Genomic DNA, 16,110 nt, shown 5'->3' with positions numbered 1-16,110 from the left:
TGAGGAGTCTTGAACTTGGGAAACCCTTTTCATGTTTGGTATTAAGCTGCGATCTTGCCTGTCGCTCACACTCCAGAACAAACTGAGATGACGGGCGGCGGTGCGATAAAATGAGGGAACGTAGGGGTGAAGTGATGCAGTAACTCACTCGTGCCAGTATGAGGCTCTAGGAATCTTCTAAAACCACATTATCACTTACATAAGTGTGACTGGGGTTGTTATTAACATGTAATTATAATTTTATTAACATTTATAACAACTTACTTTGTGAAAAATCTTTTTGAGAACCTGACATTTATATGTATTTATATATAGATGTAATATATAGGGCAGGTTTTGCAACAAAAAAGAAAATCTGAAATTAAGATGGTTTTGAATCACGTTTTGAAAGATGACGTTTTGTTTTATTTATTAATTTGATTTAAGTAATAAACAAAATAAAAATCATCGGTCATTTTAGCGTGAGAAGTGGCATCTCTCGACTCAAAATGTGCTTGAAAGCAATGTTTTTTGTGAGCTCTGTCTGGACTCTGTCTAGCTAATGGATCATTTGCATTATCGATGAGGTAACCCTGTCACCTCCAACATGGACTTTTAAAAAGAGAATAATTTTATGTTAATTAGATATTGATGCCATAATGATTAATTGGCTCCTGAGTGTTGTTAATATGCGGTAGTTGTCGTGTAATGTGCATTTCTAATGACTTTGTATCAGTTTGTTCAAACAAGGGGGAGGATTCGACCCTGGCGAAAGCTTTTTAGCAGACAGACTGATGTTTCGCCGGGTGACGTCATTACAATTCTTTGAGAAATGCTCTTAAAAAAATCATGTCAAATGCACTGAAGTATGATGGTTATTTGGCATTTACAGGGTTTGTTTATGAAGTTAAGTGAGTTGAAACATCATGTGAACTCACACGTCTCACTGTAACGCTCCTCTCTGTAGTGCGGTGGCCCAGCAGACTGCTCATCCATCTTCCTCTCTGACAGCTTAAAGTGGCTGCTTTTGCCCTTTTGATTCACAGATGGGGTGAATGTGGCAGTCGTTTTAATTTTAAATGAAGTACAGCCCTAAAGTCTCAGGAAGCTATCGCTGCTTAATCATAGCACCTGCCGATCAGCACACACACGTCACACCACACCCAATAGCACCGGCCTATCAGAAGATACCCATCAGGACTCATTTATTGGCATCCGTCCATGAGCACAAGCATATAAGCATCTGCCCATCAGTATCTGCCCATCAAAACACTCATCAGCACCCATTAGCGCATTGCAAAGAGCTGCCTGCAGTTACTGCATTGGAACTTATTCAATAAAAGTGCCCAAATTTTCCCAGGATTGATTACGAGAAATAAAATCCTTCCACTTCTGCTCCTCTAGATCATAATTCAGCCAGAAAAGTAACATTTAAATGCACAATAGCGCTGACTAATTATATAAAGTATCCTTATTTTCATGTAATGGCTAAGATCTGGAGTTTAATATTCAGAAAACCCTGAACACTCTTTATTAATTCTTGCCAAGGAAAGCATCACTATTATTGCTACTTCCAAGTGATCACACTGAAGATTTTGTCTTGTACAAAAAATTATATAGACTTTGACGCATACATGTATGCTTTGATAGCATTATAACAGCTCATTTTCAGTTTTGAATGGCCAAGCATCACTCAAAATATTATTTTTTTTTCCTAGAAAAAGAGCAAATATAGTGTATCTTGTGAAATACTATGTGTTTAGATACATCTGTATGCCATATTTAAAAGTTTAACCTTTTATACATTATATATCTGCTTCTAGAGTAAAGTAAAATTACTTTTTACTGAAAAAGACAAATATTTTTGCAATTTATGTGTAAATGTGTTTTTATTGTTTTATTATTATTATTATTTTATTTTATTTTTTTATTTTTTTTACATTTAACATTAAGGTTTAACTTTGAGTGCAATTAATACGATGGTGTTTTAGTGCCAAGGAAAAAAAAAAAGTTTACAAGATTAAAGTCGTAATATTTCGAGAATAAAGTAGAAATTACGTGAATAAATTCAAATTATTATGTCACGTATCTGGTCTATCCTGTCATCATGAACTCTTGCACCACACTTCATGGACTTCATTCCCCACAAGCCACTGCACTAATCACTGCATTCACCTGCACTCACTTTACTGATTACCGCTCACAGCTGCACCTCATCACACTGACTGCATTTAAGCTTCTCACACACACAGCCACTCTGCGAAGTCTTATTGTTCCGTATGGTCATTATTTCCGAGCGTTTCTTTCCGTGTTTGTTTTCCCTGTGTTTTGATTCCTGGACTCCTCCCCGTGTTTGATTCTCGCTGCCAGCCCCGACCTTCTGCCTGTGTTTGATTACTCTCTGGATTATCCTCGTTGTTGTTGTTTGCCGGTGATTTACCCTGTCTGTTTGACCACGTCTTCAAATAAATGCTGCAAATGGATCCGCACGTCTCTGACCCTCCATGTGACATATTACAAGAACAATGTCTAAATATGTCAATAATAAAGTCTAAATATTTCAACAATGAGGTCAAAATTATGAGAATAAAGTCGAAATGTTTTGAGAATAAGGTCGAAGGGTTTCAAAATTAAAGTCAAAATGTTTCAAAAATAAAGTCAAAACACTTTGAAAATAAAGTCAAAATTACAAGAATTAATTCGTAGCAATTACAAGTTTAAAGTTCTAATATTTAGAGAATATATTCTAGCCTTTTGCGCATACAAATAGCCTGGATTGGGCGCACCGGGAGATATTCCAAAGTCTTAGCTTTCAAAATCTTTCAAAATTTTTATCGAAATACAAACAATATGTCTATTACAATAATGTGTTTTCATGCTCTTTAATGCGGCGTGACAGATCGCTGTATTCGCCTCAGTATAAGTGGCATGTAAATCAGTCATTTTTCCGATTACAGTGAGACATTTGTTTCATTAAATTAGGCTATACTATTTTTTCATCCCTTCTGATGTTCCTTTATGTTTATATCATGCTATAAACCTGAAATAAAGAGTAAAAACACATTTATAATTATTTTGTGATAAAACTGACAGAATTTGAAAGCTGAGCTGTTATATTAAAAGCAACAAAGCACAAAATAATTGCGATTACTGGGTGGCTGGCATGCTATAAATAATGAATAGAAGATGTTAAATATTATTTCCAGTCATTACTGTATTATACCGTCAATAAAACAGCTTGTGAATAGTCACTTATATACCTCAGAAAAGACAACAATATAACTTATGTTAACGTGTTGGAGTCCACTCAACCTTTAGAACATTTTATTGTTGTTTTTAATTAAATACATGAAGAATGAAATATTTTTTTGCAGAGTAAGTGGTGCAATTTTCACAAAGAAAACAGCATAATTTAATTAAATGAATGTCTCATTGTAATTGAAAAGATGATTGATTCACATGAATACAGCGATCTGTCCCACCACATCTAAGAGAATGAAAAACACATTATTGCAAGATACATTGTTTGTATTTTACTATAAAACTGACAGATTTTGAAAGCTGAGACTTATATTAAAAGTACCAAAAGCACAAAGCTTATTGCTATTATTGGGTGGCTGGCGCACTACAGATAGGCCTTATGAATGCAGTCGAAGACGTGAAATATTATTTCCAAGCATACTGTCCCTGAGAGTATAACTCATGGTATGATTTCTGCTTAAAATCCTACATATATCCAAATAAATTCAAGTGACCTGACAACTTCTCCTGGTTCTCCCAATCCAGGTCATTTGCTTGCACAGGCTATACTCTCAAAATAATATAACTTTAATTGCTACAAATTTAATTTTAAATTTATTCTCTAAACATTTCGACTTTATTCTCTAAACATTTCGACTTTATTCTTGAAATATTTGGACTTTATTCTAGAAATTTCAACTTTATTCTCAAAACATTTAACTTTATTCTCAAAACATTTAACTTTATTCTCAAAACGTTTAACTTTATTCTCGAAACATTTAACTTTATTCTCGAAACATTTAACTTTATTCTCGAAATATTTTGACTTTATTCTCATAATTTCAACTTTATTCTTGAATCATTTAACTTTATTCTCCAAACATTTAACTTAATTCTCAAAACATTTAACTTTATTCTTAAAATATTTTGATTTTATTCTCGTAATTTCGGCATTATTCTCAAAACATTTCGACTTTATTCTCAAAATATTCTGATTTTATTCTCAAAACATGTTGACTTTTAGTAATATTGACTTTATTCTTAAAATATTTCAACTTTATTTTCAAAATATTATGACTTTAATCTTGTAATTGTAGATTTTGTTTTTTAAATGGCACTAAGATGCTTATTTTGCATTTATGTGGTCCTTTTGTTTTTTAAACGCTAATGATAATTACTTTTTGTATTTTCTCTTTTTGATAGAGTAAAATTAAATTTCACTGAAAAACAATACAAAAGAAGATTCATAATTGATTTTTAAAATGTATGTGTCCATTTTGCATTTTTGTGTGGCCTGCTCTGGTCTTTCTATGTTGCAGATCTCCAGGCAAACTAAACGCTGGGCCAAAACAGGTGAGAGTCAGAGCAGAAGTGACACAATGACTGTTCTGCTCACTGATTGGCCTGACACTTTCACTCATTCTGAGATACAGCGGCCTGTCTGTCTGTCTGTCAACAATGTCAGAAAGACACAGTGAGTGACTGACAGCCCAGCGCAGCACCTGACACCTGCGACAACGACATTGTCGTGACACTACACTGCTGCACTGAGTGTGTGTGTGTGTGTGTGTGTGTGTGTGTGTGTGAGAGAGAGAGAGAGAGAGAGAGAGAGTATCCGCCCTTGTGGCTGACCATTTATCAGTGGTATTTTTCCACCATTTAGACCTGTCATGTCACCACCATACACTCATTTGACATGTGAACTAAACTGTTCGAAATTGGAGGTTAGTGAGGTCTCACACACTAGTGCAAGTGTGTGTATGTGTTTAGAGAAGGCCGTCAGCTCATACATGCAAAACACTGTTGTATTCTTACACAGACGTTACCTACACACTTCATTATTATGTTACTGTCTTTTGTTTTAAATAGTATGTACAACAGTACACTTTATGGACTTTATAGTAGTTTCATTAATAGTTAATAGTTTCGGTATCATATGCTTCTGTCACATCACAAGTGTCACATTTAAACTGAAAGCCCTAATTTTTACCTAAATTGAAGTGTGTTTATTTACTTATTCCACATTACTATACATAAGACACCAACATGTTCATATATAATATACATGTGCAAATTATTTAGAGGTGAATTAGCTCTTTAAATGTGATGCTCATGACGTAAGACGGTGAAAAAAACATAAATGTATTTTATTGTCAGTTTTAGAAGAAGTGTCTTTAGATGGTCCAAATAATTAAAATTACTTTTTACTGAAAAAAGACAAATATTTTTGCAATTTATCTGTACATTTGGCTTTTATAGGGTGTTTTTCTTTTTGTTTTTTGTTTTTTACATTTAACATTTAATTTAACATTTGAGTAATTTTGACTTTATTCTCTAAACATTTCGACTATATTTTTTGCAATATTTCAACTTTATTCTCGAAACATTTTGACTTTATTCTCAGCTTTATTCTTGAAAAAAGGCTTATTCTTGAATTCTCGTAATTTAGACTTGATTCTCAAAACATTTCAAATTTATTGTCTAAACATTTCAGCTTATTCGTGAATTCTCATAATTTCGACTTTATTCTCAAAACATTTCAACTTTATTCTTGAAAAAATGTCGACTTTATTCTCAAAACCTTTATTCTTGAACAATTTCAACTTTATTCTCGTAATTCTCTTTTAGATAGTCCAAATAATTAGTCAAAAAGATTAAAATGTTTAATTTACAGTTTACTTCAAGGTTTGTTTTGCAAACATGGAAATAAAAAAGTTGAATTTGAGCACATTGCATGATGGGAAACAATATTCTGTATGCATTATAGCATACTGTATTTAGGTCATCTGGTTATTTTATGCATACTGATAATCTGCATACTGTATTACCAATGTTATTCTAAACATAACCTTGCATGCATGTTTTTGTGTGTAAGTTCATGTGTGCTGAACACCTCTGACAGACAGACATTATGTTCTCTCCTCATTAATGGCTAAAGATAAAAAATCTAAACACTTAGCATCCACACGCACAAAGACAATGTCTATTATGTTTCATGTCAGTGCGCATCTGTCTTTGCGTTGTCACTGAGATCTCAAACAGATAAACTCCCTTTTTCCTGTGGGATTGTGGGATGACACAGGCAGCCAATTTCCAGCCCTTGATTTGATTGATAAATCCTCAGTGACAAGACAGAATAAAAGAGCCCTATTTGCTTTGATACATATAAATAGGAAATTAAGCAGCAGTATTGTCAGGGTTAATTAGTCGACAGTGAGGCGGGATGTCTGGCCTGTTTGACATACTGAAATTCCAGTAAGCCACACACACACACACACACACACACACACTAGGGAGTAGTTCCTCTAATGGCTAATCGCTCTCTTCTGCTGCTCAGCTTCCGGCTGTTCTTGTCTCTGAAATAGAACAGGACAAAATAATTTATTGTGACTTTTAATAAATAATAACAATTACAGTGTTGATGTGTATATATATTGATGAGGTGTTTTGTTTTTTGTTTTTTAAACTCTTGCTCCTCTACTATGACAGCGTTTTACTGCCATGTTGAAAAAAAATGTATGATTACGAGAATAAAGTCTAAATGAGTACTAAATTTGAGAATAAAGTTGGAATATTTTGAGAATAAAGTAGAAATTGCGAGAATACTGTTGAAATGTTTTGAGAATAAAGTCAGAATATTACGAGAATAAAGTAGAAATTACACAAAGTCTAAATATTTTGAGAACAAAGTAGTAATTACAAGAATAATGTCAAAATATTTCGAGAATAAAGTCGAAATTACAATAATGTTGAAATGTTTTGAAAAATAAAGTCGAAATGTTTCGAGAACAAAGTCGAAATATTTTGAGAATAATGTCAAAATATAGTAATAAAGTAGAAATTATGAGAATAATGTTGAAATGTTTTGAGAATAAAGATAAAATATTACGAGAATAAAGTTGAACTTACACAAATAAAGTCGAAATATTTCGAGAACAAAGTCGAAATTACAATAATGTTGAAATGTTTTGAGAACAAAGTCGAAATATTTCGAGAACAAAGTCGAAATATTTTGAGAATAATGTCAAAATATAGTAATAAAGTAGAAATTATGAGAATAATGTTGAAATGTTTTGAGAATAAAGACAAAATATTACGAGAATAAAGTTGAACTTACACAAATAAAGTCGAAATATTTCGAGAACAAAGTCGAAATTACAATAATGTTGAAATGTTTTGAGAACAAAGTCGAAATATTTCGAGAACAAAGTCGAAATATTTTGAGAATAATGTCAAAATATAGTAATAAAGTAGAAATTATGAGAATAATGTTGAAATGTTTTGAGAATAAAGATAAAATATTACGAGAATAAAGTTGAACTTACACAAATAAAGTCGAAATATTTCGAGAACAAAGTCGAAATTACAATAATGTTGAAATGTTTTGAGAACAAAGTCGAAATATTTCGAGAACAAAGTCGAAATATTTTGAGAATAATGTCAAAATATAGTAATAAAGTAGAAATTATGAGAATAATGTTGAAATGTTTTGAGAATAAAGACAAAATATTACGAGAATAAAGTTGAACTTACACAAATAAAGTCGAAATATTTCGAGAACAAAGTCGAAATTACAATAATGTTGAAATGTTTTGAGAACAAAGTCGAAATATTTCGAGAACAAAGTCGAAATATTTTGAGAATAATGTCAAAATATAGTAATAAAGTAGAAATTATGAGAATAATGTTGAAATGTTTTGAGAATAAAGACAAAATATTACGAGAATAAAGTTTAAATTACATGAATAAAGTCAAAATATTTAGAGAACAAAGTCGAAATTACAAGAATAATGTCAAAATATTTCAAGAATAAAGTCAAAATTACGAGAATAATGTATGAGAAATGTTTGAGAATAAAGTCTAAATATTACACAAATAAAATCAAAATATTTTGAGAATAAAGTAGAAATTACGAGAATAATGTTAAAATGTTTTGAGAATAAAGACAAAATATTACGAGAATACAGTTGAAATTATACAAATAAAGTTGAACTATTTCAAGAATAAAGTTGAAATTACAAGAGTAATGTCTAAATGTTTTGAGAATAAAGTCTAAATGTTTCCAGAACAAAGTCGAAATTACGAGAATAATGTAGAAATGTTTGAGAATAAAGTCAAAATATTACAAAAATTAAGTTGATATTACACAAATAAAGTCAAAATATTACAAAAATAACGTCCAAATTACAATAATGTTGAAATGTTTCTAGAATGAAGTCAAAATGTTTCTAGAATGAAGTCAAAATGTTTCGAGAATGAATTCAAAATGTTTCGAGAATGAATTAAAAATGTTTCGAGAATGAAGTCAAAATGTTTCGAGAATGAAGTCAAAATGTTTCGAGAATGAAGTCAAAATGTTTCTAGAATGAAATCAAAATGTTTCGAGAATGAAGTCGAAATGTTTCGAGAATGAAGTCAAAATGTTTCTAGAATGAAGTCAAAATGTTTCGAGAATGAATTCAAAATGTTTCGAGAATGAATTAAAAATGTTTCGAGAATGAATTAAAAATGTTTCGAGAATGAAGTCAAAATGTTTCGAGAATGAAGTCCAAATGTTTCGAGAATGAAGTCAAAATGTTTCGAGAATGAAATCAAAATGTTTCGAGAATGAAGTCAAAATGTTTCGAGAATGAAGTCAAAATGTTTCGAGAATGAAGTCGAAATGTTTCGAGAATGAATTCAAAATGTTTCGAGAATGAAGTCAAAATGTTTCAACTTTATTCTCGAAACTCTTCGACTTTATTCTCAAAACTCTTCGACTTTATTCTTGAAACATTTCAACTTTATTCTCGAAACTCTTCGACTTCATTCTCGAAACATTTCGACTTTATTCATAAAACATTTCAACTTTATTCTCGAAACTCTTTGACTTCATTCTCGAAACATTTAGACTTTATTCTTGAAACATTTCAACTTTATTCTCGAAACTCTTCGACTTCATTCTCGAAACATTTCGACTTTATTCATAAAACATTTCAACTTTATTCTCGAAACTCTTTGACTTCATTCTCGAAACATTTAGACTTTATTCTTGAAACATTTCAACTTTATTCTCAAAACTCTTCTACTTTATTCACAAAACATTTAGACTTTATTCTCGAAACATTTTGACTTTATTCTCGAAAAATTTAGACTTTATTCTTGAAAAATGTAGACTTTATTCTCGAAACTCTTCAACTTTATTCTCGAAGCACTTTGACTTTATTCTCAAAATTCTTCTACTTTATTCACAAAACATTTCGACTTTATTCTCGAAACTCTGACTTTATTCTCGAAACATTTTGACTTTATTCTCGAAAAATTTAGACTTTATTCTCGAAACTCTTCAACTTTATTCTCGAAACTCTTTGACTTTATTCTTGAAACATTTTGACTCGTAATTTTGACTTTATTCTTAAAAATATTTTGAATTTATTCTCAAAATATTGGCATATCTTTGACATACGCTGGACTTCTCTAATCATGTTGTGCACTTAAACTCTGCCTCCTTCTTAAAATCTATTGCAAGCCCACTTTCAGATATTTCCCCTGTCAGTTGTGTGCATAACTGTTTTAAGGTCAAGACCCACAAATTCCACAATTGTAAAACTGTAAACAGCTCAAAAATTGCAACTCAACTTAAAACTCTGTTAAAAAACGCATTTGTTTTTCTTCAAAATCTGGTTGGATAAGCTACGTTGAAGCTACATATGAATACTTAACTTTAACTGCATGCTAATTGATCTCGTTATTAGTGTGACAGCTATAAACATCTACTGTCAGTCTATTTAATTAGGTCTATATTACTAGGCAGACTAATTGTGTATAGTGATTACTGTGATTAATAACAGCTCTAGCTTAATGCTTTAAACCAGACAAGTAGAAAGATGTTAGATTTATCTCACACTCTTAAAATAATGGTTCCTAACAGGGGTTTTCACAGTGATGCCATAGAAGGGCCATTTTGAGTTCACAAAATAACCTTTCAGTGATCAGTTTTTAAATTAACTTTTTTTTAACAGGTAATAATCTAAAGAATTGTAAAGTACATTTTGTGCAATGGAAAGATTGCATTGTTGCTGAAGGTGCACAGTGTGATTATATTCAATAATATCTGAATAACTCATCACTTGCATTAATTTGATCTCTGTACTTGATTTTATTCTAAGGAACATCAAGAAACTGAACTTTGATGCTTTCAAGTGTTTGTACAGGAAGTCCACAGTATGAAACTCTCATTAAACACACAGTGACATTGAGTGGAGGACTATGAGTCTAACTGCAGAATCACCCAATCTAACGCTAGCGCTCCAATGATTCCCTTGACATTGAACCCGCACTTGTTACCAACATGTGAGCAGAAATGACAGAGAAAGAGAGAGAGGACGTGAGGGAGAGCCGTAAGTCATTACCCGCTGGAAATAGCGCACCATTGAAAAGATAAGCGCAACAATGACTTCCCATCCCATGATACATCTCAGGACTTGCCATGTTATTTCCACCCTCTTATATATGGTTCCTGTTATTGAATTTAGCACTGGATAAATAGAGCAGGATGGTCAGACCTGCTCACAGGGGTTCCGTCACATTATCTCACGCTCAACTGATAACATCCAGGACTCTCTGTCTGTGTGTGTGTGTGTGTGTGTGTGTGTGTGTGTGTGTGTGTGTGTGTGTGTGTGTGTGTGTGTGTGTTAAAAAGAGAACTGTTTAACTTCACAAGTTAATGCGGCTCCAGATTGGGCACTGGTACCCTGTCCATGGCAGTATAGACTTGGGGGTCTTTATAAAAGATCTTTTGACTTGAGCCAGAAAGCAAACCTTCTCTAGAAAACCTGTAAAAGAGGAGAAATTGATTGTGGAAGATTAGAAACACTGGATATAATATGATAAAAAATACATTAAGTTGCACACGGAAAACAAAACATGCATTTGTTTGTTTGTTTTTATTTAATTTTCAGTTTGGGACTTAGCACAGACATAAACAACATTATTAAATATGAACATTAAAAAAAAAAAAACTTTTTTTTTCATGTTTGTTTTTTCATGTTTTTTGTTCATTTGTTTGTTGTGTATTTTGGGATCTACACTGTAAAAAAACAATTTGTGTAAACAACTTAAAATCATTTGTTACCCAGCTGCCTTAAAATTTTAATTTCAGTCAGATCAAAAAAGTTTAGTCAACTTGAAATGTTAAGTTGTAATAAGTGAAAACTTTGATATTTGAGTTGATTCAGTAGGGTAACAATTTTTTCAAGTTGACTCAACAAATTGTGTTTTTTTATTTTTTACAGTGTGGAACAGACAGATTAAATACACAATTAAATATAAACATTTCACAAGGAAATAATGAAAACAAAACCTTTTTCGTTCATTCATTTGTTTGTTTGTTTGTTCATTCATTTGTTTGTTGCAAATTTTGGTATCTAGAACAGACAGATTAAAGATAAACAATGAAATATAAACATTTCACAAGGAAATAATGAAAACAGAACCTTTTTGTTTGTTCATTCATTTGATAGTTTTTGCACATTTTGAAATCTAGAACAAACAGATAAAAGTCATAATTAAATATAAAAATGTTTATTTGTTCATTAATTTGTTTGTTTGGTCGTTTATTAGTTTGTTGTGCATTGGGATCTAGAACAGACAGACAAAAGACACAATTAAACATAAATATTCCACAAGGAAAGAACAAAATCTTGGTATGTTTGTTCGTTCATTCTAGTTTGTTTATTCATTTGATTGTTTGTTGTGCATTTTGGGATCTAGAACAGACAGATAAAATACATAATTAAATATAAAAATCCCACAAGGAAAGAACAAAATCTTTGTTTGTTTGTTCGTTCGTTCGTTCGTTTGTTTGTTTGTTTTTGTTTGTTGCATGTTTTTGGATCTAGAACAGACAGATAGAAGACATAATTAAATTTATACATTACACAAGGAAAAAATAAAACAAAACATTTGTTTGTTTGTTTGTTTGTTCATTTGTGTGTTTGTTTGTTTGTTTGTTTGTTTGTTTGTTTGTTTGTTTGTTTGTTTGTTTGTTTGTTTGTTTGTGCATTTTGGGACCTAGAACAGACAGATAAAATACATAATTAAACATAAACATAAACATAAACCTTTGTTCGTTCATTTATTTGTTTGTTGCATATTTTGGGATCATGAACAGACAAATAAAAGGCATAATTAAATATAAACATTCCACATGAAAAAAAAAACTAAAACAAAACTTTTGTTTGTTTGTTCATTCATTTGTTTGTTTGTTTGTTGTGTATTTTGGGATCTAGAACAGGGGGTTATATTAATATATAAATATTGCACAATTTAAAAAAAAGTGCATTTTTTATTTATTTTCATTCATTTTTATTTTCATTATTTTCATCAATCTAGCATAGACATCAGTTAAACAAAATACTTAAATAAAAACACTCCTCTTGTTGTTGTTGTGCATTTTGTGATCTGGAACAGACAGATAAAAGACATTAAATATGATCATTCCACAAGAAAAAAATAAAATAAAAACCTTAGTTTGTTTGTTGTTTGAGATCTAGAACAGACAGATAAGAGACATAATTAAATATAAACTTTGAGGAAAAAAAAAAAAAACTGTTATTTTTCATTTGTTTGTTTGTTTTTTTGTTTATTTAATCATTGCATTTTGGGATCTAGCACAGACAAATCACATAACATACATAGTTATAATAAGATAATAATAATAATAATAATAATAATAATAATAATAATAATAATAATAATAATAATAATTATATTACTAATAATATTAATAAAATAAGAAAAATACACCCTATAAACCATTCAGAAAACACTAGGATTTAGCTTTTGAACCCATATAGCAACATTGGCAGCCAAAACACTGTAAAACACTAGAATTAGCTTGAACTTTCCACAGGCAAATATCACTCACATTTTCTTCAAAAAGATGCAAACACATAAAATAGTTTCCTTTCTAATTATCCAGAATATTATCATATTATAATGCATCATAATTGTTTTCAAGCTCTAGTTAAACATCTCCTGGCTACTCCTCAATCACGAGTCACGGCGTTATGTTTTCAGTGATTACATTTCACACAACAACAAATGAAATGCATTTTCTCTCCTTTGCTGTCTGCATTCAAGAACCGGCAGACGAAAAAGGACTCCCGTTTCCTGTCAGAACTTCTGGTGATCACTACGTTTGATTAAAACGAAATCTTTAATTGTATGCTAATGTATGTATAAGGGTAGGATTGATTTGGGAGTGGAGGGGATGTGATGTAAATGGGAAAAGAGAGGGAAATGTGACCTATTGAAGAGACACTCGATCCAGTGTCACTTTACGACCAGACCTCATCACTTAGTGCCGTGTGATAACCTCATACAACCATCTCTTTAATTTAAAGTCAGCTGCAGACACGGCCTGGCCCACAGCCGTAACCAGCTACAGCCTCAGATATAAGTAAAGCCTGTCATAACAGCAATTATAAAGATAAAAGCTGCTTTTTGGTTGGCGTAAGTCAGCCCCAAAGTTTGTCCATATTGATTCTAAGGTATATTTTACACTTTCAAGTCTTGTAGACATCTGTCAATAGCAAGTGAATTGACCATATGCATGAATGATAATGATAAGCCAGCTCCTAAACTTCAGCTAAAGCTTATTTAATATGTGCTAGATATAGGTGGACACTCTTGAGACTCCTCTCCTGCCTTGTTCTTATCAGAAACTGAGAAAAATAATAATTGTGATAGCAGCATGAACAATCAGTTTCATATTATTTAACAACATATAATTTAAATGCTGAGCCTGGTAATCCCAGGAGAGTACCTGCATAGTTGTTTTTAAACCTTTATTATTTTTCAACTTCAAATTCACTTCAAAGATTCACTTTTCATTCATAAAGACGACATGGAAAAAAATGTCTTTTCACAGAAAACAATGTCTTGTTAAGATGAAAATGACATGAAATGACCCAGATAACCAGAAGATGGCAGCAGAGGATCAATCATTGGCTGCAGCTGCCATTTCAACTCCTAGTTTTTTCAAGACTTTAAATTATAAAATTACTAGTATAATCCAGTGTAGTACTTTAACCGCACTGAAGTATTTAGTATAGCAAGTGCAGAAAGTCATTAAAATAAATAAATAAGTAAATAAGCTCAGACACAAACAGCCTATAAGGGTGAATTATTTAAATGCTTATATATAGTTTACTACAAATTAAATAAGTTAAATATTAATAGTATAATAATTAAATAATTCACTCAGCGTGAATCAATATGAATTTGAAATATTTTATATAATTTAATAACTACATTTTCTAAGCTTTATCTTGAACTGTAAAAGCTATTAAATAGCCTATATTCAACCCACACAAACTTGTTACTGCTGTAGTTTAGATACTCTGAATTTAGTCTGAATCATTTAATGCACAGCTCTATTTTTGTCATCAGCTTGTCAGATGTTTTGTCCTGTTATTACTGTCAATCATAGCAATGACTCACGCATGTTTAGCCGATTTACTCGTGTATTTTTTAACTCGCATTTGTCATTCTTAAAGCCTTTATTATTCAACTCTACAGCTGAGCAATAAAATTCACTTCAAAGATTAAATTTTCATTTAATAAAGACGACATGGGAAAAAAAATGTCTTTTGACGGAAAACATTGTCTTTTTAAAATGAAAATGACATGAAATGACCCAGATAACCAGAAGATGGCAGCAGAGGATCAATCATTGGCTGCTGTTGCCATTTCAACTCCCTAGTTTTTTCAAGACGTCTTGCTTTTCAATTTATTATAAAATTACTAGTATAATAAATTGTAGTACTTTAACCGCACCGAAGTATATAGTGTACCAAGTGCAGAAAGTCATTAAAATAAATATATAAGCTCAGACACAAACAGCCTATAAGGGTGAATTATTTAAATACTTATAGTTCACTACAAATTAAATAAGTTATATATTATTGGTATAAGAATTAAATAATGCACTCAATATGAATTTGAATTTGAATATTTTATATAATTGTACTAACTACATCTTTTAAGCTTAATCGTGAACTGTAAAAGCTATTAAATAGCCTATATTTAACCAACACAAACTTGTTACTGCTGTAGTTTTGTTACTCTGAAATTAGTCTGAATTATTAAATGCACAGCTCTATTTTTGTCATCAACTTGTCAGATGTTTTGTCCTGTTATTACTGTCAGTCATAGCAATGATTCACGCATATTTAGCCGATTTACTCATGTAATTTTTTAACTTGCGTTTGTCATTCTCAAAACAGTTTACATGGACGTTTGGTCCTCCTAGACAAACAAAACTTTTCTTCGACTGTATATGGATAATGTAGAGAAAACGAGCAAATGGCTGGTTTTAGCTGGTCATAGCTGGTCAGCAGGTTGGTTTTAGAGGGGTTTTAACCACTTTTCCAGCCTGGCCAGGCTGGGAGACCAGCTAAAACCAGCTACTTCCAGTTTAAACCAGCTAAGACCAGCCAAGCAGCCTAGGCCAGTTTTAGCTGTTTATTTTTCAGCAGGGTTGTCTAAACAAGGAGGTAATCCGTGCATATGGTCAATTAAGAAAATGTGTTATGCATTTATTTACTTATTTGCTCTATCACAGACATCAGATACATACTTAAAGACACCAAGATTCGTTTGCCATTCAGACTGGGCTTTTAGAAATAAATCTGGTAGAAATATCCTGTAGTAACTGATGATAAAGCCTGCCTTCATCCTCAAGCATTACTGTACTCATGCAGAAGTGAAATGCAGCGGGTTATTTAAGTGTTTCTGCAACGTTAGCTTAACGCTAGTGTGTGCTGATGTGAATTGACAGCTCGCACACCCCTCACACTAGTGTGAGTTTCACCACCATTATTGGGAATGACGGAGCAGATTAAATGT

Source organism: Garra rufa, chromosome 25, assembly GCF_049309525.1.
Source record: "Garra rufa chromosome 25, GarRuf1.0, whole genome shotgun sequence".
Lineage (NCBI taxonomy): Eukaryota > Metazoa > Chordata > Actinopteri > Cypriniformes > Cyprinidae > Garra > Garra rufa.
Note: the sequence above shows the minus strand (reverse complement) of the source record.